The 26,806-nt window shown below is 38.5% G+C and overlaps 1 long non-coding RNA gene across 4 annotated transcripts in view; it reads right to left on the bottom strand.

Moving 5' to 3' along the window:
• Positions 1 to 2,390: 2,390 nt before the first annotated feature.
• The window catches only part of LOC127664020 (uncharacterized), a 445,498-nt gene continuing 421,082 nt past the window's right edge, over positions 2,391 to 26,806 (bottom strand). For 3 of the 4 annotated variants that reach the window (XR_007973087.1, XR_007973086.1, XR_007973085.1), the window contains exons 2-3: positions 2,616 to 2,742; positions 2,391 to 2,429 (exon numbers count right to left, since the gene is read on the bottom strand). This is a non-coding gene — a long non-coding RNA (uncharacterized LOC127664020). Of the gene's footprint in view, positions 2,430 to 2,615; positions 2,743 to 23,312; positions 23,329 to 26,806 lie in introns of those variants that run through there. The other variant, XR_007973084.1, reaches the window with a different exon arrangement.

Raw genomic sequence — 26,806 nt, forward strand, 5'->3', positions numbered from 1 at the left:
ACCATGCCTGGACCTAAGCTTTCCCTGTTAGTTTTTTAATTGAAAACCCAGAATAGCAATCAAAATCTATTCCTTGTCAGTTTGACATATACTTGTATCTTCATATGTCCACATGAAAACTATAACCAGATAATAATAATTCCTAACATGATATAGTTAGCTATCATACAGTTGCAAAGCCATAAGATTAGCTGAATTGTATCTGTCCCCAACATAAGCATTCCTTTAAGACCATTGAATATCTTTGATCACAGGATTTAGCTTATTTCAACTAACTGATAATGCTTTGCTCTTTTTACCATATATTTTGCTGATTTTTTTCTTTTAAGTTTACTATGCTTAATCAAATCTGTCATGCCAAAGTCTAAGTGGGGATTTTTGAGACTTCCTTTGTCAACGCAATTAATATAAGCCTCTTTACCTAAATTACAAGGAGATTCTTCAAACAAAGTTAATAGCCAGCAACATTCTTTGCCAAAACATCTTAAGGCTTCTCTCCAGTATGTGTTCTTTTATGATATTGCAGACTATGGAGATATGCAAAGGCTTTACCACATTGATTACATTCATAAGGTTTCTCTCCAGTATGTGTTCTTTTATGAGACTGGAGATGACTCAGTCTTGCAAAGGCTTTACCACATTGATTACATTCATAAGGTTTCTCTCCAGTATGTATTCGTTTATGTATCTGGAGATGACTGAGTTTTGCAAAGGCTTTACCACATTGATTACATTCATAAGGTTTCTCTCCAGTATGTATATTTTTATGATATTGGAGACTACCATACCATGAGTAGGCTTTACCACATTGATTACATTCATAAGGCTTCTCTCCAGTATGTATTCGTTTATGAATCTGGAGTTGACTGGGTTTTGCAAAGGCTTTACCACATTGATAACATTCATAAGGTTTCTCTCCAGTATGTATTTTTTTATGATATTGGAGAGTACTGGAACATGAATAGGCTTTACCACATTGATTACATTCATAAGGTTTCTCTCTAGTATGAGTTCTGTTATGTCTTTGGAGATCACTGTTATATGAAAAGGATTTACCACATTGATTGCATTCATAAGGTTTCTCTCCAGTATGTTTTCTTTTATGTATTTGGAGATCACTGGGTCTTGCAAAGGCTTTACCACATTGATTATATTCATAGGGTTTCTCTTCACTATGACTTCTTACATGCCTGCAACAATAATTGGCACATGTGAAATCTTTACCACATTCATTAGCATGATCAATCATTTTATCAGTATGCATTAAATTTACAGTTTGGACCAATGGTATAGAAGCATCACATCTTAAGGTTTTATCACATCAAATGTTCACTGTGTTCTCCTGCATTATGGGTTGCTGAAGATATCTGTGATAGTTATTTCATGGCTCATAATATAACATCTTTTTTTAAATATAGGAGTGCTATATGGAGAAATATACTTCCTATTGTACTACCTATCTGAAGAAAAAAAGGAACAACTCAGAAATTTATAACACTGTTTGCATTCATAATATTTTTTCTAGTATACATAATACCACATCTCATGTGAACCAGGAGAATCAGAAGATTTTCCAAGTTCTAGTTCTCATAACAATTTCCTACATTGTGAGTTTGGGGAAGTTTGCTATAAAATTAGAGAACCATTTAATTGCAAACTTCTATCATATTCAGAAAATCAATCACAACCAGAAAACTACATATACTCAAATTATTCTGGGATAAAAAACATTGCTTATGTAATTATTCTACAAGGAAAAAATTCCATTTCTTATGTCAATATCCCTATGCTCATGTGACTAGAAATCATTGTGACACATGATATATCTATTAAAAGAAGAAATGAAAGGTTTTCACAAACATTGCATTCAAACTCTTTGACATTTTGTTTCTCTTAGACATTTTATATATGGACTAAAGATTCTCTATGACATCATTCTAGACTCTCATAAAATGACCTCTAATTAAACTTAGCAATGTCACTATACTAAAATGAACACCACCAACTCTACCATGGACTATTTACTGATTCAAATATTTTAGATAGATATTTATCACTATTTAATCTACAAAATCCAAAGATTAAAAGATTGTAGAGATTGAAAGATTCACCACATAGGTCTAATGGAGCTATAATTCAAATAAAGTTATCTCTAATGTCATTGTTTAATTGTTTTCTTTCTTATAGGATTGCCTTGCATACATGAATCAGATAATATACAATGAGATGCATGGTTTTGAGAGAATATTATAATCATAGCTACACTTAAAGGACTGAAATTTAATACTCTTGCTTTTCTTTAGAGCATGCAGAACATATTAAAAATTTGACAGAGAAATATCTAAATCAGTTTGCACAAGTAAATTACCTTTCATGACTTCCAGAAGTTAGACATTGTTCTTTAATATGATGGTCTTCCCAATAAGAACCTAAAATACAGTACCAGAAAAGGAATGATATAATTTTGGTAATTAGGTGAAATTCAGGTTCACAGTATTGAACCTGATTCACCCAGCTCAATCTTCCTGTTTCTCAATTAAAATAAAGAAGATCATCAATAACCAAGAAACATCTGTCACTTATTTTGAAAATCAAAAGAAAATTCACAGTCTTACCTATAACTGTGAGGTTCCAGTAGGTCTCCAGCATCACATGTTTATACAGATTCTTCTGGGAAGGATCAAGTAAATTCCACTCTTCTGAAGTGAAGTTCACATGCACATCATCAAAAGTCACTGCATCCTAAAATATCCCCCCACACATGTACAACACAAAGCATGATATTGATATCACTGTAATGTAAATGTATGCTTTCTTGACAATATATTCAATTATTTCTGGTGCTTCCTCCACTTATTTCCTGACACAGATGTTATAATCTAATCACCATCTTATTTTTGAAGGAAATTGAATGGTGTGGACATACACATGGGGCCCACACCCTCTAAAATAAAAACAGATGTGATTGGTATGTAGGGCTTTATGTAGGCAAGGGACCAAGAGAGTGGACAGTGCTCAGGGATATGATGAATATATAAAATATTGGGGATACAAAAAATGAAAGGAAGAAAGAGATATTTTAAGTCTATATACACTGTCATCTCCTCCAATAGGTATCTGGAAAGGTTCCTCATACAAGACCTCCAAAAATCTACAAAGAAAGACAGTCTGGGCAGACAAGCATTCAAAGATATCATCCTATCTGGAAACTTTTTGTTTCAATCAACTGCATTGTGTCTCTGGTCATGATAGGTTCACACTCATCCAGTGTTGAACAGACTCTCAGACTATTGTGAACCTCATAGTCTGTAGTATTTCCTACTCTGTTCAAAGTTCTAAAGTCTCCTCTGATGCTCAAGGAAATTGTGTGAAAGCCACATATTGTAAAATCAGAAAGCATATTGTATCTTTCCAACAGGCAATAGCAATGAACACTCTTTCACATTCCAACAAATAGGATTGTACACATATGGAGAGAAGATTGGACCAAGGCAAAGAACATAGCAGGACAAACACCAAATGTTGGAGCTTTGTCTTAAACAAATTGGACTTCAGTTTCTAAAGGCTTAGATAGGCCTCTTCCTGTAACGTCTAATACATCTCTCGGTTTGGGTATTTCGTCTCCCTGTATGCCTCTCTTCTTATCAGATTTCGGTATCTCAACACCTTCTGGCCCCAAAATGTGACTTAAGCATCATCCTCACAACTTCAATGCAATGAACTCACAGAGCCTTAACTGAGGCTTTGACTCTGCCAAAAGATGACTAGAATAGAGTAAAACTGAAACCATAAGGAAAGACTCCATGACCTTGAATTTTTCATCTGTCAATTTCTAGAACCAGCTTAATATGGGTGATTCTGTTAAGTTTTGCTTCTAAGTTGATGGACCACAATTACATTAGGTTTATTTAAAGTTCCTTCCTGCACTTAGGAAAATTTTTGTCCACTTCTTCCAATAATTTATGACATATCAGGAGGAAGAATTTCACTTAGGTTACATTCTCAGGCATATACCCATCGAAGTATTTGCTGCACAGTTTTATTTATAACAGCTAGAAACTTGAAAAAGTCCAGATGTATCTCAACTGAAATATGTGTACAGAAAATGTCATTCATTTTCATAATTGAATGCTATTCATCTATGAATAACAAGGCCATCATGAATTTTACAGGCAAATAGATACAACTAGAAACTTTCATATGGACTGTGGTAACTCAGACACAAAAGGAAAGCATGTATATAGTCACAAGTGAATAATAACCATAAAGGGCAGGATACCCACACTACTCTCCATAGACAAAAAGAAGCGAAACAAGATGGAAGACCCAGCTGGGCAGTGGTGGCACATGCCATTAATCCAAGCACATGGGGGACAGAGGCAGTTGGAACTCCTGAGTTCAATGTCAGCCTGGTCTACAGAGTGAGTTTCAGTACAGCCAAGGCTACACAGAGAAACCCCGTCTCGAAAAACTATAATTAAAAAATAAAAAAAAAATGAAATAAGGAATACACATATGAAAATGGTTGAATCTCACTCAGAAGGAGGAATAAAGCTGCCATAGGAGGCAGATGGAAGAGAGAGAACAGGATAAGAAAACAGATAAGAAAGGGGAAGAAGGAAAGAATAGGAACAGGTGTGGTGAGAGACAAGAGTTGACCAGAGCACCAGGACAATGAATTGAAATCTGCAGCAGGTAAGGGTAGAAGAGTGGGGTATCTCTAGGTTGTGCGAGAGATGACAAATTGGAGTGCACCAACGATTCTATGGGGGTGATCTTAGCTGAAATGCATGGCAATGAGATATAGACCAGAAAAGGCCTCATCCTGCAGAGAGGCAGGACTCCCCAGTGGGGAGCTAAGGACAGAAAGTGAACCAATAACCTTTCCACTCAACATGTGTCTTGTCTACAAGAAATGCAGGCAAAACGATGGAGCAGAGACTGAGGGAATGGGCTAACGATCCCTGACGAACTTGAGACCCATTCCATGGGCATGCAATAAACCCTGATGTTACAGACAACGCTTTGTTATACTTTCAGACCATTGCTTAGCATCACAGGCCTCTGGGATTGTCCACCTAGCTGAAGACTGAAACAGATGCAGACACCCACAACCTAACATTAGACAGGGCTCAGCGAGTCTATTGGAAGAGTTGTGGAAAGGATTGAGGGCCTCCTAAGGAATAGGAAATCAATAAGAAGACACTGAGAGTCAAATAAAGTACACATGATGAGACTGAGCTATCAACCAAAGAGCATATACAGGATGTACTGGGGCCCCCTCCATATATGTAGTACATGTGTTACTCAGTCTTCCCATGGGTCTCCCAACAAATGGAGAGGGAGATGTCCCTTATGGTATTGTCTGTCTGTTAAAATTGTTCTTCTAACTTGGCTGAACTCAGTAGGAGAGGGAGTGCTTAACCATGCAGAGACTTGAAATGCCATGATTGGTGGATACTCAAGGGGTTACCATTCACTTTGGAGAGATAAAACTAGAGAGAGATGAAGGACAGTGTAAAGTGTAATGGATATGTGGTAGCAATTAGAATATAAAATGAATAAATAAATAAATAAATAAATAAATAAATAAATAAATAAAACAAATAAATAAATAATGAGAAAAGTGATCAAATATATATAAGAAGAAGGAAAATACAGAAATCAGCCCATTATTTTCAAATTTTACCCCTTTCAGTATTTCCGGGCATAAGCCCAGCATGAAAGATTTTTGGCCAAAGAATCACACTAATGACCTCTTGCTAAAGTGTTCACAGAGTCTATTTTTTACTAAAATACTATGATCTCAACTTGCTCTGTCAGCATTATTCTCAATACTACAATCTTCCACATCTTATGAGAACAACTCATTAAGATCCGTGTACACTTTTCTATGACATTTTCTATATCAATTTCTGATAATTTCCACATTCTTTCAGAAGAGTACATAGATTCTCTCAAGCTTCAAAATCATCTTTTGAAGCCATTTGTTGTTGTTGTTTTTGCTCTAACGTGCTACTCTGCAACTGTGATGGAATCCTCGGAGCTAAAACAACTCAGGTAATAAATGGTTGTTGTACATGGTTCTGGCAGATCACACTCCATCATGTTGGGAGCTCAGAACAGAAATTGAACCTAGAAACTGAAGGCAAACACATTGGTCTCTTTGCTTGCTTTCTTGCTTGGTCACTGTCTCATGTTCACCTAGCTCTCTCATCTAGCCCAGGCCCACTTGCTTAGAAATACCCCCCTCAGTGGAAGAGCCTTCCCACATCAATCATCAACACAATCTCTCACAGACATAGCAACCATACATTTTGATGATGGGAGACCCTCAGTTGAGGCTCCTTTGTTCTGAAATGTTGAGAACTGAAGACAGTTTGTTGCACAAAGGCAATAATAATGAGGATTTTGTAAAAACCCAAACCCAATGATGAACCATATCAATTACAGGGGACCATGCTACCACAAGAGAGAGATAGAGTTATGGCTCAGCCAGAGGAAAATTGGGAGGGCACCTAGTACAGAGCAGGGAATTATACAATTGCCTCGGAACTTCAGAGGCTGCGCTGCCCTGGGATGAGGTGTCTTTAAACCAGGATTCCTAAGACAGTGTGACCAAGAAGATGGCCTAAACAGCTGGAAGGTGAACATAGAGGCAAAATACCCGTGCAAAACTAGGAATAAGATTGCTGGTCCAAGGAAGATATAATAACTTTGCTGGAATGTATGAAGAACAACCTATATAATAACAATTCCAATATATAGAGCTACACATGGAGTGTGCAGAGTGTGGTACTGGAGCGGGCAAAATGGTGTCTTGTCATTTCCACATTGTAAAATATGGTAAGGAGAGCCCACTTTTGCCCTGGATACTGACTCAGAGAACTTTCTGTCATGGGCATGTTAATGGGTGTAGGACCTTTTGATAAGATGGATGATGCCCAAGGTAGGGGTGAGTAACTAAACTGATAGGGGTGGAAACACACTCATTTCCTCTCTATCACAGAACACTAAAGTACCACATACATAATAGACAGCCACAAGGGGGCAATTAAGAGCAAGGACACAGCAACCTCTACACCATGTTCAGAAATATCTTCCAAGTACCTGTGGATAACACTCTATGTTGCATCCACTCTATCATGGTTTTTTGTTCACTTTATTCACCTACCTCCACAAATACTCAAGAAAAATTGAAAACCAAGAAAAAGAAAAACAAATCTGACAGAGAAAGCACTGATGCAAGGATCGACAATGACATATCTCCTTAAGAGCAGACCTTTAAATGTTTACATTGGAGCTCTGGGATCTTGGGACTCCAGACAAGGCACCAAGATATTATGCCTAATTCCAGGGAATATAAAGAGCTCTAAGGAGACTATGTTAATATAAACTGAAACAATCCCCTTTTCCCTTCCTTGAATGCCGCATCCCTGTGTCACAACATCTGCTTGGGCAGACACTCATTATTCAATCCATACTTTACCTGCCAGGAGATAATGTAGGCTTTCCATAGATCTACCAGAAAATTGTTATCTCAGATGCAATTTACATAGTTGCCCTTAGCACTGTACTAAACAGCAGAGGCAGCTCTCTCCTGACTATGTCTCCTTGTAAATTGTTAAGATCATCTCTTCCTACCCTATGCTTATCCCAGGTTCTGACAACAGCAAGCATTTTCACTTGAACATGCCTACCACACAGGTCAGTAAAACAGGCAACACTCAGCCAACACTCTGTGAATCCATACGTCAAACAGTAAACCAGGAACAAAACTCCCACCCAAGACAAGAAAACCAGAAAACAGTGCATAGACCATTAATCACCTCAAACACAAAGGCATAGACATCGACATAGTACTATAATAAATGACAGCCAGGAAATTATATCATCAAGAAATCCTACCTATGCCTATCACAGCAAGTCCTGAGAAATTAAAATAAAGTATGGTGCAAAAGAAGTTGTTCAGGGAAAGGAAGAGGAGTGAGAACCTGGGGAATGTATAGAGGTACACAAGATGACATGCAGACAGGCGCACATCCAGGGAGCAGAGAGAGGGAGAGAGAGAGAGAGAGAGAGAGAGAGAGAGAGAGAGAGAGAGCCATGAGGGTAGAGAAAGAAAAGAGGGATAATGAGGAGAAAATCAGACAGGAAAAAAACATAGATAGCTGCTGTAGTTGGTGGTCCATGTATATAAAGGACACCTGACAACAGCAGCAGGTGATGGAGGCAGGTAATGACATTAGCAATTGATAAGTCCCTGAGAGCAAGCCATTGAGATTACCTGTACACTGACCACTACAGAAACAAGGTTGACCCACAAAACAGCTAAGGAAAAGAGAATATCACTTATTAAAGATGAAAAGAAAACATAGATATATATGTGAAAAGAAAAATTTGGATTCTAAATGTTTCCTGGCACTACACATCTAAGAATTCTGTAACATGAGCAGGCAAAAACTACAAATGATGGGAATAGAAGTAGAAGGATATCAGCTTGAAAATATGTTCAATAGCTTCATAAATGAAAATTCTCCCAAACTAAAGAACAAGATGCTTATTAAATTACTTGAATCATCCCGAATACCAAATAGATTGGATCAATGAAGTCCCTTTGCCACGAAAAATCACACTAAACATGTAAAGAAATATGAAAATCTGCAACAAAAAAAAAACAACAAAAGGACAACAAAAACCAGTAACATATGAAAGGAGCAGTAACATATGAAAGGATTTAAACCTTTCTTCTCAATGTAGAGTGTAAAAGACAAAAGGGTTTGGACATGTGATGCCAAATGAAAACAAAACAAACAAAAACACACAAACAAAAAAACACCCATGATTTTTTTCTACAAGCAAGCCAATGGCCCAAATATGTTGGAAAGATTCATCCAGGACAATGAAGTTAGTCAGAAGTCATACCTGATTGAGCAAGTAAGAATCATCACTAGTAAACTTACAGGTGATCACATCTGGCTGATGCTTCCCATCCAGCCCCAGAGAGTATCCAACAACCCAGGTCACACAGCTCAGCCGCCTGCCATCCTCATTGTGGGAAGATAGCCAGTGCTTACCATTTCTCAACTTCAGAGCTTCCCTGAGGTCCTCTCACAGCACCCAACAGGACACAGAAAACCATTCAAGTCTGCACAGCCATAGTGAACTTAGAGAATTGCAGTCGGCAGATCCTACCTCTTTGTTTGAAAGGCAGGTTTGCCTGGAAGCCTTGACTGGCCACGGAGTCTTACACTTCCTCAACATTAATGTGTGCTTCCAGTCCAGGTCCAGACCTTTTCCAGAGCTGAGGAGTAGTTTACACTCCATTCACATTTTTGCCTGTCCTCCAAGAGGAATCTAATCCCATCCAGTCCTGGAGGAGAAGCCATCATTGCAGCTTAGGCTAGACAGCTGTCTGCTCCTTCACTCTATGAGCAGTAATCCAGCACTAACCAGGATCTGACTTCAAAACTAGCCTGAGCCTTTCTCACAGCACTTCCCTTCTACCTGAAATCGAGGCATATGGCTCGCATAACCCATTACTAAAGGTGCAGTGGAGGTATCAACCTGACCCAAGAGTGGAAGGTTGACCAGGCTATTAAAACATTATCAAAGAGGGATTTTATTATCTATTATCAAATTATCTATTATCAAAGAGGGATTTTAGGAAACAAAAGTCTTGTATTGTGGCTAAATGCTGGGCTCGAGGAAACTGCACCTCCCTTCAGATGATCATAGGTATCAAACAACCCTGGTATCAAGGCAGAAACATAAGAGAAATATTATATCCAAGTCTCTGCTGCCCATATGTGTTATCAACAAGCCTAAAATGGGTGAAACCCCTGCCCACTTGGTCCATTCATTAAACTATGCAATTAGAGCACTAATATTCTATTTCATGTAAGATACAGATGGTCAAGATTCCTTCTAACTAAGTCATGACACAGGACTGGAAAGATAATATATCCTTGTGGCAAAACTGGTAAGGTATATTACAGGGAATGCCAAATAAAGCAAATTGCTTCTGGTGATGCTCAACTGAGAGGTAATGACAAACAACAAACAAACAAACAAAAATAATTTCTAAATCAATAACTGCACACCATGTACCAATAGATGTGGTCCATCGTTTTAAGTAAGCATACAACTCAGTCAACTTGTCACCTAGGAGACATTTCTCTTCATTGTTCTTCACACTGCTGATACCTAGGCAAGAAACTGCTCCACAGTCCTCTGATTTCTCTGTCATATTAAAATGTTTTTACCCCACCTCTCAATCTCTGCCTGCTTTCACTTTATTAAGATATTCTCAGAACAAAGTCTGAGTCATGATCAGAAGAATTCTCTGTTCTCATTTCATAAAAAAAAAAAAAAAAAAAAAAAAAAAAAAAAAAAAAAAAACACAATCCCAACCTGGAAATTATGTGATTTATTTCTTGTACTGGAGACTTTCTTGGCCTTCTCCTAATAGAGACTTACTGGATCCCTGTATGACTTCTGCAGCTGGGCTAGAAATGTGTATTTGATATCATTTTTTCTTAAATTCATAGTAATTAGGATGGAATTATAACATATTACAGACCACAATTGTTGAGTAAAGTAGTTGTAGTTGCTTGAACTTTTGATTAAACTGGATGTGCAATCCATGCTTGATACAAAAATGACAAGTTACAGGTGCAAATGAAAAACCCCAAAAGGATAAAGTGAACTTCATTTCACCTACAGACATTTATGTAAATATTTTACTATTGATTCTCCTTGTTTTACCAACACACTTTTACAAATATAAAAATAGTAAGTAGAAAGATGTGTATGCATGGATGGATGCACATAACATATTTTTCCATCTGCTTTGGATGAAAATATTTGAGCGGGAAGTGATAGAGATGTTTGACTTAATGTAAGATAACCTAAAATTATTTAGATAGCTAAACAGAGTTTTGATCTTATGATCCTCTAGCCTTGTCTGTTGGGTTCTGAAATTTTAGGCGTGCACCACAGCATCTTGCATTTCAACTTCAACTACAGAGTACCTAACACTACCTTACTTTGCACTCCATTTTAATTACTAGGCACAAACCATAATGATGGCCATCTTGTTGGGTTAAATACTACTTGGGGGTTTCTTACCCACTTGAATCTTAATGATACCAATTAAAAGACATAAAAGACATTATATTTATAATAAGCATTAAAGCACCAGAGTTGGATATATACTGAACCTCTATGTTATTTTCTCTACTTCCCTGTTAATACTTCACGATATCACTTGCCATGTTCTACCTCGAACACTTCTCGAAACAGGTTGCCCTTTATGGCTGTGCACTCACAACTCATCTATTCCATGGTACCTTCCTGCTCCTCTCTTTCCTTTGAAGAGTTCTCAAGACCCAATCCCCATTGACCTCTCTTCTGAGTAACTTCAGCCTGCAGGGATATTATTAAACCATCACAGAAGGCAGGGGAGATATGGTAGAAATAATGTGATGCTAATCCCAAATATTATTGTAAAATGTTGAAGCAGGATTTATGGACATCTGTTCCATCAAGAGAGTAGGTCTTGTAGTAGAGTGCACAAAATCTTATTTATACCTTTTGTCTTAGTTTAAATACCTTAAACCTAAAAAATAATAGTCCTCTCAGACAGGGCCACATCAGTATACATAATGAAAATGAATGTTGTACCAAGAAGAAGGTGCATAGCACTAAATTATTACATAAGAAAAGTGGAGCGAATTCATACCAGCAACTTTATATTATACCTGAACATCTGGAAGAGAAACAGGTTAAGCAATAACTCCACAAACAAGGAGTTGACATTAAGAAATTATCAAATTGATGGCTAAAATCTATAGAGTAGGAAGAGAATCCAAAGAATAAATGAAACAAAGAGTTGGTTCTTTGAGCAAATCAACAAGATAGACAAACAATTATTAAATCTAACTAAAAGATAAGAGAATATCCAAATAAAATCTAAAAGGAAAATTAGCACAAAAAAAAACAGACAATGTTGAATTTCAGAGAATAATAAAGATATAAAAATGTCTATATACCACTAAATTGAAATTTCTAAAGGAAATGAATAATTTCTTCAATTTTACATACTTTACCTGCCAGGAGACAAAGTAGGCTTTCGACAGATCTACCAAAATATTTTTATCCCAGATGCAATTTTCACAGTTAAACTTAGCAAAGTATTAAATATCAGTGGCCGCTAAGCCTCTCTCCTGACTATTGTCTCCTTGTGAGCTGCTAAGATCATCTCTTCCTACCCTATGCTGATCCCAACTTTCTACACCAGCAAGCATTCCCACTTAATTTTGCCCACCTCACAGGCCAGTAAAACAGGCAACACTCAGCTAACACTCTACAAATCCATATAACAAACAGTAATCTAGGAATAAACCCCTACCCAAACAAGACAAACCAGAAACCAGAGGCCTAGACATTGGCATAGTAAATAACATCGACATAATAAATAACAGCCAGGAAAATATGTCATGAAGAAATCCAACCTATGCCTATCAAAACAGGTCCTGTGAAATTAAAACATACAAAAATATCGTATAAAAGAGGTTGTTTGGGGGAAGGGAGAGGAGTGAGAATCTGGGGAATGTATAGAGGAATACAAGACTACCTACAGACAGGCAAACAGCCAGGGAGCACAGAAAGAGAACCATGAGGGAAGAAAAAGAGGAGGAATGTGCAGAGAACAGAGACAGGGAACAAACAGAGAGCTGTTGTAGCTGGTGATCTATGCATATAAACCACAACTGACAATAGCAGCAGGTGATGGAGGCAGGGAAGGGCTTAAGCAGGTGCTAAGTTCCAGAGAGCAGACCTTTGAAATTGCCTGTACACTGACCACCCCACTCAATATTTTGTGGTGAAAGCTAAGAAGAAAATATTTTTGGCCAAAATATCACACCAGTGACCTCTTGCAAATATTTACCCTGTGTCTATTTTCCTCTGAAATGCCATGATCTAAATTTTCTCTGACTGCATACTGTCAAAACTCCCATATTCTGGGTCCTATGAGAACAACTGATTAAGCTCCATGGACAGCTTTCAATGACTTTTACCATCTCAATTTCTGATAATTTCCACATTTTTTTCCTAAGAGAACATAGATTCTGTCCAGAAACAAAATCACATATTTATAATGCTTTTGTCACTGTTTTTGTTGTTCTAATTTGTGACTCTGCTGCTGTAATGAAATGCTCTGAGCAAAAGCATCTCAGGTAATAAATGGTTGTTGTGATTTTTTTTCAGATCACAATTCATCACTTTGGGAACTTAGAGTAGAAACTGAAAGTGCAAACCGAAGGTTAAAGCATGGAAAACATTGTCTCCTGAATTGCTCTCCTGCTTAGTCAGTGTCCCATGCTCAGATAGCCCTCTCATCCAGCCCAGGCCCACTTGCTTATGAATATTGTCACCCTCAGTGGAAGAGCTTTACCACATCAATCATCTACACTATCTCACAAACATAGTAACCAGCCATTTGGATGAGGGCACGCCCTCAACTGAGGCTCTTTCAGATGACTGTAGTTCTGAAATGTTGAAATGTTGGCAGTTTCACTTCTCTCCTGACTATGTCTCCTTGAACCTTGCTAAGAATTACTTATCCTGCCCACCTCCTCTTCTAGCTTTCAACCAGGTCTCTCTCTTGAACAAACAGGTCAGTAAAAGAGGCAAAAGTCAGCCAACACTCTGAAAATCTTGACAGAAAACTGTAACACAAGAATACCTCTCCAACACAAACAAGACAAACTGAGAAACTAGTACCTAGACCAATAATCACCACAAATGCAGATACCTAGAAACCAGCATAGGAAGATAACTATACCAGCCAAGAATATAAGTCACCATCCTCAGGTTGTCACTCCTCTCATTTCCGAAAAACAACCTCTTGAATCTGAGCTCTTGTGTGTTTTACTTTCTCAGTATATGTTAGAGAAAGGGGAGGAGGAAGAGTAAGAGGAGGAGGAAGAAAAGAAGAAGAAGAAGAAGGAAGAAGAAGAAGAAGAAGAAGAAGAAGAAGAAGAAGAAGAAGAAGAAGAAGAAGAAGAAGAAGAAGAAGAAGAAAGAGAAGAAGAAGAAGAGGAAAGAGAAGAAGAAGAAGAGGAAGAAGAAGAAGAAAAATCAGCATATAGAAAATATTTCCAAGGAAATCACAAATGAAAGCTTTCCTTACATAAAGGAAGGTGCATATTAATGTAGACGATGCATCAAAAATACCAAACAGATTGGGAAAGTGATGTTTTGCCACATCATAATAAAATCACTAAATATATTAGTTAATGAAACAAAAAAATGCTATTGCAGAAAAAATTAACAAACCAGGCAAAACAAAAACTAGTAATGTCTAAAATCAGAACTATTAGATTCATATCTGTGTGGTTTCTTTTTAAGAAATAAATTCATTACTTATACAATGTGCTGCCTGCATGTATTCCTGCAGGCCATAAGAGGAAACCAGATCCTATTATGTATGGTTTATATACCCATTACCAGCCACCATGTGGTTGGTAAGAATTGAATTCATGACCTGTGTAAGAACAGCCATGACTGTTAATCTCTGAGACATCCCTCCAGCCCTATTCCTGCCGTCTTAATGTATACTGTAAAAGACAAAAAGCTTTGGAAACAGGTGCTGCATAGTCACAGAAACCACCCATGCTTCTACAAGAAAGCAACTGGCCCAGATGTTTTGGACAGAATTACAATCAGCCATGATACTGAAGTTATTAAGAGGTCATGTCCTGAACTAGCAAGTAAGAAGCACCACTAGAAACCTCACAGGAACTCACATCTGGCTGATGCTTCTGATCCAACCCCATACAGGAACCTCCACCCCAGGTCCCACTGCAAAGCCGCATGTTTGTCCACATTGTGGGCAGATATCTTGTGTTCACCATGTCTCGATTTCATAGCATCCCTGAGGTCCCCTCACAGCAAACAACAGCATTGTTTAGAGCAGGACGCAGAGAACCATTCAAGCTGCACAGACACAGTGAACACACAGAAAGATTCCTGGATGATCGCATCTCTTTGTCTGACGGGCAGGTCTGCCTTGTGCCCTTGATTGGCCAGTGACTCATAGCCCTCCTCAGGTTAAAGTGTGCTTCCTATCTGGGGCCACACCTTTTCAACACTTCAGGAGTGGTTTGCACTCCATTAATTTTGAAATGATTCCAAGAGGTATCTTACCCACCCAGCCTTGTAGGAGGAAACAACATTCCAGCTCAGGCTGGTCAGCTGCCTGCTCCTCCGCTCTCTGATCCAGGACCCTCCACTTACCAGGACCTGTGCCTGAGCTTTCCTCAAAGCACTTGTCTTCTTCCCAAAGTCATGGTGAACAGCTTGCCTAGACCTTTACTGAAGGTGCATTGGCCATATCAATCTGACCCAGGAATTGATGACCTAATGCATCACCCAGGTTACTAACATTAAATATTCATTTTTAGAAACAACAGTTTTAGCCAGGCAGTGGTGGTGCATGCCTGTAATCCTAGCACTTGGGTGGCAGGCAGGTGAATCTGTGAATTTGAGGACAGCCTTGTCTACAGAGTGATTTCCAGGAGAGCCAGTGCTATACAGAGAAATCCTGTCCCAAAAAGAGAGAAAGAAAGGAAGAAAGAAAGAAAGAAAGAAAGAAAGAAAGAAAGAAAGAAAGAAAGAAAGAAAGAAAGAAAGAAAGAAAGAAAGAAAGAAAGAAAGAAAGAAAGAAGGAAAGAAGGAAAGAAGAAAGGCAGGGAGGGAAGAAGGAAGGAAGGAAGGAAGGAAGGAAGGAAGGAAGGAAGGAAGGAAGGAAAGAAAGAAAGAAAGAAAGAAAGAAAGAAAGAAAGAAAGAAAGAAAGAAAGAAAGAAGCAACAAACAAAAACAAATTAAGAACTTTGTTTATGGAAAAATACTTGGCTCTGGAAAATTGAACCTACCTTCAACAGATGAAGGATATCAAACAACCCCAGGAGGAAAGTCAGAAACATAAGTGTTGAGCACTCTTACTAGTCAGCACATTTTCATCAGTGCAAAGTGGAGAAAAACCACATTTGTATTAGTACAGATTATCTAGATCTGTACTTTTACAGATTTTCATGAATATTTCTATGTATATAGAAAGGGTAGCTAATAGAATGTCCCAATAAAGGCTGTCCGTCCAGGGAAGTTAGAAAAATCAAGGCTGGTTAATTTAATATTGCAGGATATTACAGCTGATCTTCAGAATATACCAGTATTCTTAAGAAATAAGTACTTCCTAATGCCAGTGTTTGTTTTGGAAAATTAAGTAGTACAAGTAGAAAAAACAAAAATACCTTTTCATGACCTTTCCATATGTAGGCTGCAAAAAGCAACTATAGCCTAGGTCAAAGGTGGATCTGAACATCTCAAAAGATCTCAATTAAGAAAGAGTTTTTCATTTCAAAAGATATAATTAAGAAATATTTCCCACAGTAACCAGGGTTAGAGTTAGTGTTAGGCAATTAGAGGGTTATGTTTAGGATCAAGATAAGGGTTTTTAGAATTAGATTGCTTAGGAAATTAAGGGATTAAGACAGGATTAGAAATTTAGGATAAATCCCAGGATTAGGGTCAGTTTTAGGTGGCCATCATTATTCTTGATGGTCCCACTGAATCAATAGTATTCCTATTACACAAAGAAGAAATATCAGGGAATGGGTCAGTCACAGGGTTAGGTCAAAGGACTTGTTTGTTGTGCTAAGTGAACTCAGCTTCTATCTTTTCTCTCATCTCTCTTCCTACTACTAGTTTTTATAATATTAAAATCTTTCCTGCCCCAATGAAAGTGGAAAGTGAATTATCCAAGAACCTAGAATTCCCAGATGGGAAATATCTTTACATTTTTATGATGTGCAGTTCAAATACAAGAGAAAATCAATACTGCTTTAGTTGTTCTAAGTTTCACCTGGGGATCCTCATAAGATAGACAAAATCATGGGACTTGGTACCCATCTTTTATAATGATGTCATAAATATTGCATGGGCCATGTGTCTTCACCACAGTTTTAATAAATATAACCAGATGGTACAAGATAAGCTGGTGGCCATCATTATTCTTGATGGTATCAGTGAATCAACAGTATCCCTATTAAACAAAATATCAGACTTATTCGTTATTTTACAACTTTTTTTGGTTGCTTTGATTTAATTTTTTTTCTGAGACAGGGTTTCTCTGTATAGCCCTGGCAATCCTGGAACTCACTCTGTAGACCAGGCTGGCCTTAATCTCAAAAATGCGTCTGCCTCTGCCTCCCAGAGTGCTGGGATTCCAGGTGTGCACCACCACTGCCCAGCTACATTTTACATCTTTCTTTAAAAAGATATTTATTTATTTGTAGATTTATTTATCATGTGTAAGTACAATGTAGCTGTCTTCAGACACCAGAAGAGGGCGTTAGGTATCTTTATGGATGGTTGTGAGCCACCATATGGGTGCTGGGATTTGAACTCATGACGTTTGGAAGAGCAGTCTGTGCTCTTACCCGCTGAGCCATCTCTCCAGCCCTACATTTTACATCTTAATGTTTTGATTTATTCTTATTCTAATAGCTTTTAACTTACTTATATAATGGCTACTCAAAAAGTCCTAAAAGTTTATCCATACATGTATTTCCAAAACTAGCATGGTTACATAGTTATGAAGACTTCGATATTCGAAAAACGCCCCTATAGACATTAGGAGCTCCCCCATTATTAAAACCACCATGCAAGATTGTGGTGCACTGGGGTAGAGGGCCCAAGCTATCTCTAATAGAATAAAGATCCTGCTTTTAGTTGCATCTGATCAACTCCTGTGTGTGCCTTCTTTTGGGATCATTAACCTTCCCTGACTCAAAATGCTCAATTTCCACTGACATGGAAGATCAGGACAAGACCTGTCTTTAAAAGTGTAGTGGGTTTGAGGTGATGATGGCAGAGCGTTGGTCCAATATTCAAAACCTACGGTTCACAATAAGGGCCTGCCAAAGGCTGCAAAAAACATTCCTATCTGACCATGAAACTGGTAGAGCAGTCTGCACAGCAGCCATGTCCCATTACAGAAACTTCTCCTGTTTTTAGGAACCAACAGAAAGCTTGCAATTTTCTGGGCTACTTGGTATACTGTCTGGGGTAACAAATCCAAGTGAGGAATGTGTTATTCCCAGATTCCTGATATGCACACTAACTGTTGTGCTTCTTTCATTGTGGTGGGAGTGGCCAAGGGCAAAGACTTATCTTTCCTCTTGGGATTAATGTCTCTAAATACCCTACATTCCCAGATTCCTAAGCATTGTACTGAATTAGAAGACTACTAAACTATGGTTGGATTTATTTTCAGTCCTCTGATGCCCATATGGGTTACCAACAAGTCCAAATTAATTGACACCTTGTGCTATCTAGGTAATTTCTACATAATGTACATTTTAGATCACTAATATCATATTTATTGGAAGACACAGATGATCATGATTTCTTCTACCTTTGTTATGACATAGGGCTGAAAACATAATATATTCTCAAGGCAAAAATATAAAGGTATACCACTGTCAATGTCAAATCAAATTGCTTCTGGTGATGATAATGGAGATATAGTGGCAAAAAGGTATTTACTAGATCAGTAGCTGCACACCATGTACCAAGAGATGTGCTCATCTTCTGAAGTAAAGATGGCACTAAGTCACCTTGCTGGACCTAGGAAATAATTTGCCCACTCCTTCCAATAATTTATGACTTAGCAGGAGGAAGAATTTCACTTAGGGTTCCTGCTCAGGCATATAGTCACCAGAGCCTTTGCTCCATTAAATTCATTTCTGTTTTATTTATAACAGCTAGAAACTTGAAAATGTCCAGATGTCCCTCAACTGAAATATGGATAAAGAAAACGTGTTTTATTTTCATATTTGAATATTATACAGCTATTAAAAACAAGGGCATCACTATTTTACAGGAAAATTGTTACAACTAGAAACTATCATCCAGTCTGAGATAATCCAGACAGAAAAGGAAAAGCATGTATATACAAACTTACAAGTGAATATTAAATATAAAGTACAGGATATCCACACTACTCTCCATAGACCAAAGAAGCTAAACTAGAAGGAAGACCCAAATGAACATGGTTCAATTACAGAAGGGGGAAGAAAACAGTCATAAGAGGCAGATGGAAGAAAGAGAACTGAATAAGAGAGTAGATAAGAAAGGGGAAGGGGGAGAGAACAGGAACAGGTGTGGTGAGAAACAAGAGAGGACCAGAGGTCCAGGAAAATAAATTGAAATCTGCAGCAGGTGGTGGTCGAAGGGTGGGGTATATTTAACATGTGCCAGAGATGACAAATTGGAGGGTACCAAGGAGTCTATGAGGGTAATCTTAGGTGAAATTCATGGAAATGAGTTATGGACCCTGAAGAGGGTCACATCCAGCAGCCAGGCAGGACCCTCCATGGAGAGTTAAGGACACAACCTGAATCCAAATCATTTCCACACAAAATCTGTCCTGTCTACAAGAAATTTAGGCAAAATGATGGAGCAGTGACTGAGGGAATGCCCTAGTGATATCCTGCCCAACTTGGGACCAATTCCATGGGCAAGCAACAACCTTAACTTTACTGAGGATACTGTATAATACTTGCAGGCAGTACCTTAGCATCATTGGCCTCTGAGAGTCTGAATCCAGAACCAGATTATAACAGATGCAGAGACCCACAGGCTAACATTGAACAGGGCTTAGGGTGTCTTTGGGGAGAGGTTTGAGGGCCTCTGAAGGAACAGGAAGTCCATTCAAAGACACAGAATCATCTAACCTGGACATTAGAAGACTGAGTCACCAACCAAAGAGAATACACAAGATGGACTGAGACCCCCACAATATATGCAATACATGTGCTACTCCCTCTTCACATGGGTCCCACAAAAACTAAAGAGGGAGATGCCCCTTATGCTGTTGTCTGTCTGTCCAAACTTTTCCCCTAACTTGGCTACCTTCTCTGAACTCAGTAGGAGAGGATGAGCTTAACCATGCAGAGACTTGAAATTCTATGCTTGGTGAATGCCCAAGTGGACAGCACCCTCCTTGGAGGAGTGAGGGATGAATAACTGTTTAAGGTGAATGGAGAGATTGTAAAAAATGGAATTTAAATTGAATAAATGATAAATAAATGAGTGGAGAAAATGAACAAATACATATTACTAGAATGAAAATGTAGAAGTCAGCCCATTATTTTTAAATTTTATCTCACTCAGTATTTCAAGGTATAAGCCAAGGAGAAAATATTTCTGGAAAAATATCACACAATGACCTCTCACTAAAGTTTTCCGTGTCTATTTTCATCTGAAATTCTATGATCCCAATTTCCTCCGGCTGCATACTGTCAGTACTCCAATCTCCCAAGTCGTATGAGAACAACAGACTAAGATCCAAGAACAGCCTTGTATGACTTTTGCCTCCTCAATTTCTGGTAATTTCCACAGTCTTTCAAATGAGAACCTAGATTCTGTCCAGCAGCAAAATCACTTGTTGATAATGCTTTTGTGGTTGTTTTTGTTGTTCTAACTTGTTACTCTGTTGCTGTATTGGAATCATCTGAACAAAAGAATCTGAGGAAATAAACGGTTGCTGTGATTGGTTTTGTCAGTCCACAGTTCATCAATTTGGGAGCTTAGAGTAAGAAACTGAAGCTAAAACCTGAAGGTAAAAGCATGGACAAACATTGTGTCCTGGCTTGCTCTCCTGCTTGGTCAGTGCCCCATGCTAAGGTAACTCTCTCATCCATCCCAGGCCCACTTGTTTATGAGTATTGTCACCCTCAGTTCAAGAGCCTTCCCACCTCAATCAACACTATCTCACACAGAATTAGCAACCAGTCATTCTAATGAGGGCACAACATCAACTGAGGCTCCTTCAGATGACTGTAGCTCTGAAATGTTGAAATGTTGGCAGTTTCACCTCTCTCCTGACTATGTATTCTTGTGCATTGCTAAGATTATTTCTTCCTGTCCACCTCCTCTCCCAACTTTCAACATTAGCCAGCATTCCCTCTTGAACATACCCACCAAACACGTAAGTAAGAGAGGCAACACTTAGTCAATACTCTCTGATAATCTAGACAACACACTATAAGCCAGGAATAATCTCCCAACTAAACAAGACAAACTGAAAATCCAGCACCTAGCCCTATAATCACAACAAATGCAGATGCCTAGACACCAGCATAGGAAGATAAGGAATACCAGCAAGGAAAATTAGTCACAATCCATATGTTGTCAGTTCTCTCCCTTTCCTCATACAACCTCTTTTGCATTAGATCTCTTCCATTTTTAATTTTGTTTAGTTTCTCAGGACATGTTAGAGGAGAAAAAGGAGGAAGAGGAGGAGAAGAGAAGGAGAAAGAGGAGGAGTAGGAAGAGTAGGAGTAGGAGTAGGATGAAGAGTATGAGAAGGAGGAGGAGACAAAGAAGAAGAAGAAGAAGAAGAAGAAGAGGAAGAAGAAGAAGAAGAAGAAGAAGAAGAAGAAGAAGAAGAAGAAGAAGAAGAAGAAGAAGAAGAAGAAGAAGAAGAAGAAGAAGAAAGATCAATAAACATAAAGGTCTAAAAATATTTCAAATGAAATCATAAATGAAATCTTTCATAAAATAAAGAAGGTGCCTGTTAATGAACAAGAAGCATCAAAAATACAAAACAGATTGGGAAAACGTACTTTTGCCACATAATAATCAAAACAGTAAACATATAAGTTAAAGAAATATAAAGAAAAAAACTACAGCAGAAAAAAATAACTAAACAAAACAAAATCTGGTAATGGTTGAAATCAGAACTATTAGATACATATCCATCTTGATTTTTTAAGGAATTCATTACTTATACAATGTTCTCCCTCCATGTATTCCTGTAGGCCAGAAGAAGGCACCAGATTACATTACATATGGTTGTGAGCTAATATGTGGTTGCTAAAAATTGAACTCATGGCCTGTGTAGGGACAGCCAGAGTTCTTAACCTATGAGTCATCTCTCCAGCCCTATTCCTGCCTTCTTAATGTATATTATAAAAGAAAAAATGGTTTCAACACAGGTGCTGCAGAATCATAGAAACCACCCATGCTTCTATAAGAAAGCAACTGGTTCAGATGTTTTCAACAGAATTATAATCAACCATGATGATGAAGTTATTAAGAGTTCATGACCTGAATTAGCATGTAAGAAGCACCACTAGAAACTTCACAGGAGTTCACATCTGGCTGATGCTTCTGATCCAACCCCATAGAGGACCTATCACCCAGGTCCCATTGTTCAGCCGCACGTTCTTCTCATTGTGGGCAGATATCCTATGCTCAACATCTCTTGATTTCCCAGCTTCCCTTTGGTCCCCTCACAGCACACAACAGCAGAGCTCAGAGCAGGACACAAAGAACCATTAAAGCATGCACAGCAACAGGGAACACCTCAGAAGGAGAAGGAGAGGGTGAGGGCAAGTGTGAAGATCAATCAGCATAAATATCTAGAAAACATTTCCAATAAAATAATAAATGAAAACTTTCCTAAATTAAAGAAGCTGCCTCTTAATGTAAATGAACCAGCCAAACTACCAAACAGATTGGGAAAGAGACCCTTAGCCACATAATAATCAAAATACTAAACAAATAAGTTAAAAAAATATAAGCCAAAAAACTACACCAGAAAAAAAAATAATGAATTAAACAAAACAAAAACTAGTAATGTACGAAATAAGAATGATTAGATTCATATCCATCTTCTTTTTTTTAAGGATTTAATCCACTACTTATACAAAGTTCTCCCTGCAAGTTTCCTGCAGGCCAGAAGAGGTCACAAGATTCGTTTACATAGTTATGAGCCACCATGTGTTTGGAAAGAATTAAACTCATGTCCTGTTTAGGAACAGCCGCAGCTCTTAACCCCTGAGCCATCTCTCCAGTCCTATTCCTGCCTTCTTAATGTATATTATAAAAGACATAAAGCTTAGGCCACAGGTGCTGCATAGTCACAGATACCGCCCATGCATCTACAAGAAAGCAACTGGTCCAGATGTTTTGGATAGAATTATAATTAGCAATAATACTTAAGTTATTAAGAGGACATGGCCTGAACTAGGAAGTAAGAAGCACCACTAGAAACCTCACAGGAAGTCACATCTGGCTGATAGTTCTGATCCAGCCCCATAGAGGACCCACCACCCCAGCACCCACTACCATCTGGCTGATGCTTGCCATCCATTCCCAGAGAGGACCCACCACCCAGACGCGCACTTTTCAGCTGGGTTTTCCTCTACATTGTAAGCAGATATCCTATGCCCACCATGTCTTGATTTCAGAGGTTCCCTGAGGTACCCTCACAGCACCCAACAGCAGAGCTCAGAGCAGGATGCAGAGAACCAATGAAGCCTGCACAGCCATAGCGAACACATAGAAAGGCACTCAGAAGATCCCACCTCTTTGTCTGCCTGGCAGGTCTGCCTGGCAGCTTTGATTGGCCAGCGATTCTTACCCCAGATTTCAGGTGTGGTTTGTACTCTATTTGCAATTGAAAGACGATTCCAAGAGGAATCTCACCCTACCCACTCCTGAAGGAGTATACACCAGTCCAGCTCTGGCATGTCTGCTGTCAGTTCTTTCTCTCTGTAAAACAGGACCTTAAGAGGTCCTCAATTTTGATCTTGCGTGAGATTTTCTCAAAGCACTTGACTTCTTCCCATAATCAAGATGAATAACTTGCATAGATTATTACCCAAGGTGAATAGGATGTACCTATCTTACCCAGGAATGGATGACCAAATGCATGACACCTACTATTAATACTAAAGATAGATATTCAATAACAAGAGTTTTAGCCAGGAAGTGGTGGTGCATGCCTGCAATCCTAGTACTTGGGAGGCAGAGGCAGGTGGATTTCTGAGTTCTAGGCCAGCCTAGTGTACAGAGTGAGTTCCAGGAAAGCCAGGGCTATACAGAGAAAACCTGTCTCAAAAAACAAGGAAAATAAATCAAACAAACAAACAAACAAAAAACAAAACTAGAGTTTTGTTTATGGCTAAATGCTGGACTCAGGAAAACAGAAACTCCCTTCTACAGATGATAGATATCAAAAAACCCAAGGAGAAAAGCCAGACATATAAGGGAATCATTCTTGAGCACTATTACTAGTTAGCATATTTTCATCAGTGGCATGGTAGAGAAAAAAACACAGTTGGATGAGCACTGATTTTCTAGATAAGCATATCTTCTGCATTTGATTGCAAGGTAAATCTCACATCCAAATATGATAAAAATTAAGGTTTTAGTTTTCAAATCAAATCCTATTCATAGCATGTCTATTACGGAGGTGTTTAAGGGAAAAATTCAAAACTTATATAACTTTGTCTTTTCTAGACAAATGGGACATTCACTCATTATTATTTTATGTTAGTTCTCAAAGTTAAGAGTAAAGGCTGTTCTATTTCCTGTAAGAAATTTAACTTTAGTGTCTGTCTACATTTTAAATGCACTGGTAATATTTTTAAAATATATACATGCATTATTAAATAAGGCTCAGCCCAAGATTTCCATATAACTTTTCCCAGGGCCCTCTGTAACTTATTAGATGCCAGGCTCCCTGCTCAACACATCAACTTCACTATCTCATGTGTTTAACAAATACACTCTTATCATCTCTGCCATGCCAGGCATAAGCAGCAACCATGACAGTTATCAAAGTAATATCTATACGGGATACTGGTGCTGTATGGAATCCCTAATGCCTAACACATACATGTTGTCCAACTCAGCCCATGTTGCTCTCAGCACAGACTTCATTAGCAATGCTGGGGGAGCTTCAGTGTCTAAGCTCTGTGGTAGTACAACAGGGAAAGCCATTATTAAGTGATGTCAACTCACATTCCTTTCTACAAGTAGATGAACAATATCTTAAGCACACAGATACTTAATTCCCATCAAAACTGTCAATTAAATTTCCCTAAACATGATGATCAGCATGTCACCAAAAAAGAGAAATACCTTTCTACTGAACTCTTAAGCTTGGTGGTGGTAGCACAAGCCTTTGGTCCCAGCACTCTGTAGGCAGAGGTAGATGGATGTCTTGTGAGTTCAAGGCCTGCCTCATCTACAGGGCAAGTACCAGAACAGCCAGGGCTACACAGAAAAAAAAATTTCTAGAACATACAAATTAATAATAATAATAATAATGACGATGACGATGATGATGATGATAAAGTGCTGATATTCATTTTTTCACTCTTTTGAATTCCAGACTCAACAGATGGGCAATTCTAGTTTTGTTATGTTTTGTTTTTAAAGGAAAGCAATGACGCTCTTCAAAAATCCGCTAAGATTCACCACAGCCTTCCCAATAGCAAAACTATGTTTCCCAGTTTCTCCAAAAGCAATTAGGGAATGAAAAGGACAAATACATGCAGACATAAAAATGGTGAACATCCGCGATAAGACAATAGAAAACAAACAAACAAACAAACAAAAGGGTTACCAGATCAGCACTAGCATGTCCCCCCAACACACACACACACACACACACACACACAGAGAGAGAGAGAGAGAGAGAGAGAGAGAGAGAGAGAGAGCTCTGCAAGACCCAGATTCATTTCAAAATCTCTTCAGTCCTGATTTTTCAACTGCCTCAGAGTCTTCACCTCTCCACTCACCTTTCCTGGCCTCTAATACTGACAAGACTCAACTGCTACTCATTTTCATTACCCCTTGCCTTAGTAAGGGTTTCTATTCCTGCACAAACATCTTGAACAAGAAGCAAGTTCGGTAGGAAAGGGTTTATTCAGCTTACACTTCCACTCTGCTGTTCATTATTAAAAAAGTCAGGACTGTTGCCGGGCGGTGGTGGCGCACACTTCTAATCCCAGCACTATGGGAGGCAGAGGCAAGCAGATTTCTGAGTTCGAGGCCAGTCTGGTCTACAGAGTGAGTTCCAGGACAGTCAGGGCTACACAGAGAAACCCTGTCTCGAAAAACCTAAAAGCAAAAAAAAAAAAAAAAAAAAAAAAAAAAAAAGTCAGGACAGGAAATCAAGCAGGTTAGGAAGCAGGAGCTGATGCAGAGGCCATGGTGAGATGTTCCTTACTGGCTTGCTTTCCCTGGCTTACTCAGCCTGCTCTCTTATAGAACCCAAGAATACCAGCCCACAGATGGCACCTCCCACAAGGGATCCTCATATCTTGATCACTATTTGAGGAAATAGTCCACAGCTGGATCTCATGGAGGCACTTCCTCAAATGAAACTCCTTTCTCTATGATAAATCCAGCCTGTGTCCAGTGGACACACAAAACCAGCTAGTACAATTGACCCCTTGTTAACTTGACAAACAAACACATCACTGTTAAGCCTCAACCCTTATTTTCTTATTCATCCTCAAAATCTTAATAACTTTAAAAGTCCCACAATCTTTACATATTAAAAATTCAATTCCTGTAAATGGTCCAAAATCTTATAAATTCAAAGTCTTTTAAAAATTCAAAGTTGCTAAAGTGTGGTCTCCACTAAAATCCTTTCTTTAAGTGGAAAATATATCAGGGCATGATCACAATCAAAAGCAAAACTCAAACTTAAATGGTTCAATGTCTTGGATCCAACTGAAGAAGTTCCAGGCTCCTCTGAGAGCTCGGGTCACTTCTTCAGCTCTGCCCTTTGTGGCACACAACTTGTCTCCTGGGTTCCAGCTGCCTGTTTTCCCCTGCTGCTGCTGTTTTGGGTGGTCATTTCTTGGCACTGGCATCTCAAAAACACTGCTGTTTTCTGCCATAACTAGGATTCACCAATAGACTTTCATA

Source organism: Apodemus sylvaticus, chromosome 13 (genome assembly GCF_947179515.1).
Source record: "Apodemus sylvaticus chromosome 13, mApoSyl1.1, whole genome shotgun sequence".
NCBI lineage: Eukaryota > Metazoa > Chordata > Mammalia > Rodentia > Muridae > Apodemus > Apodemus sylvaticus.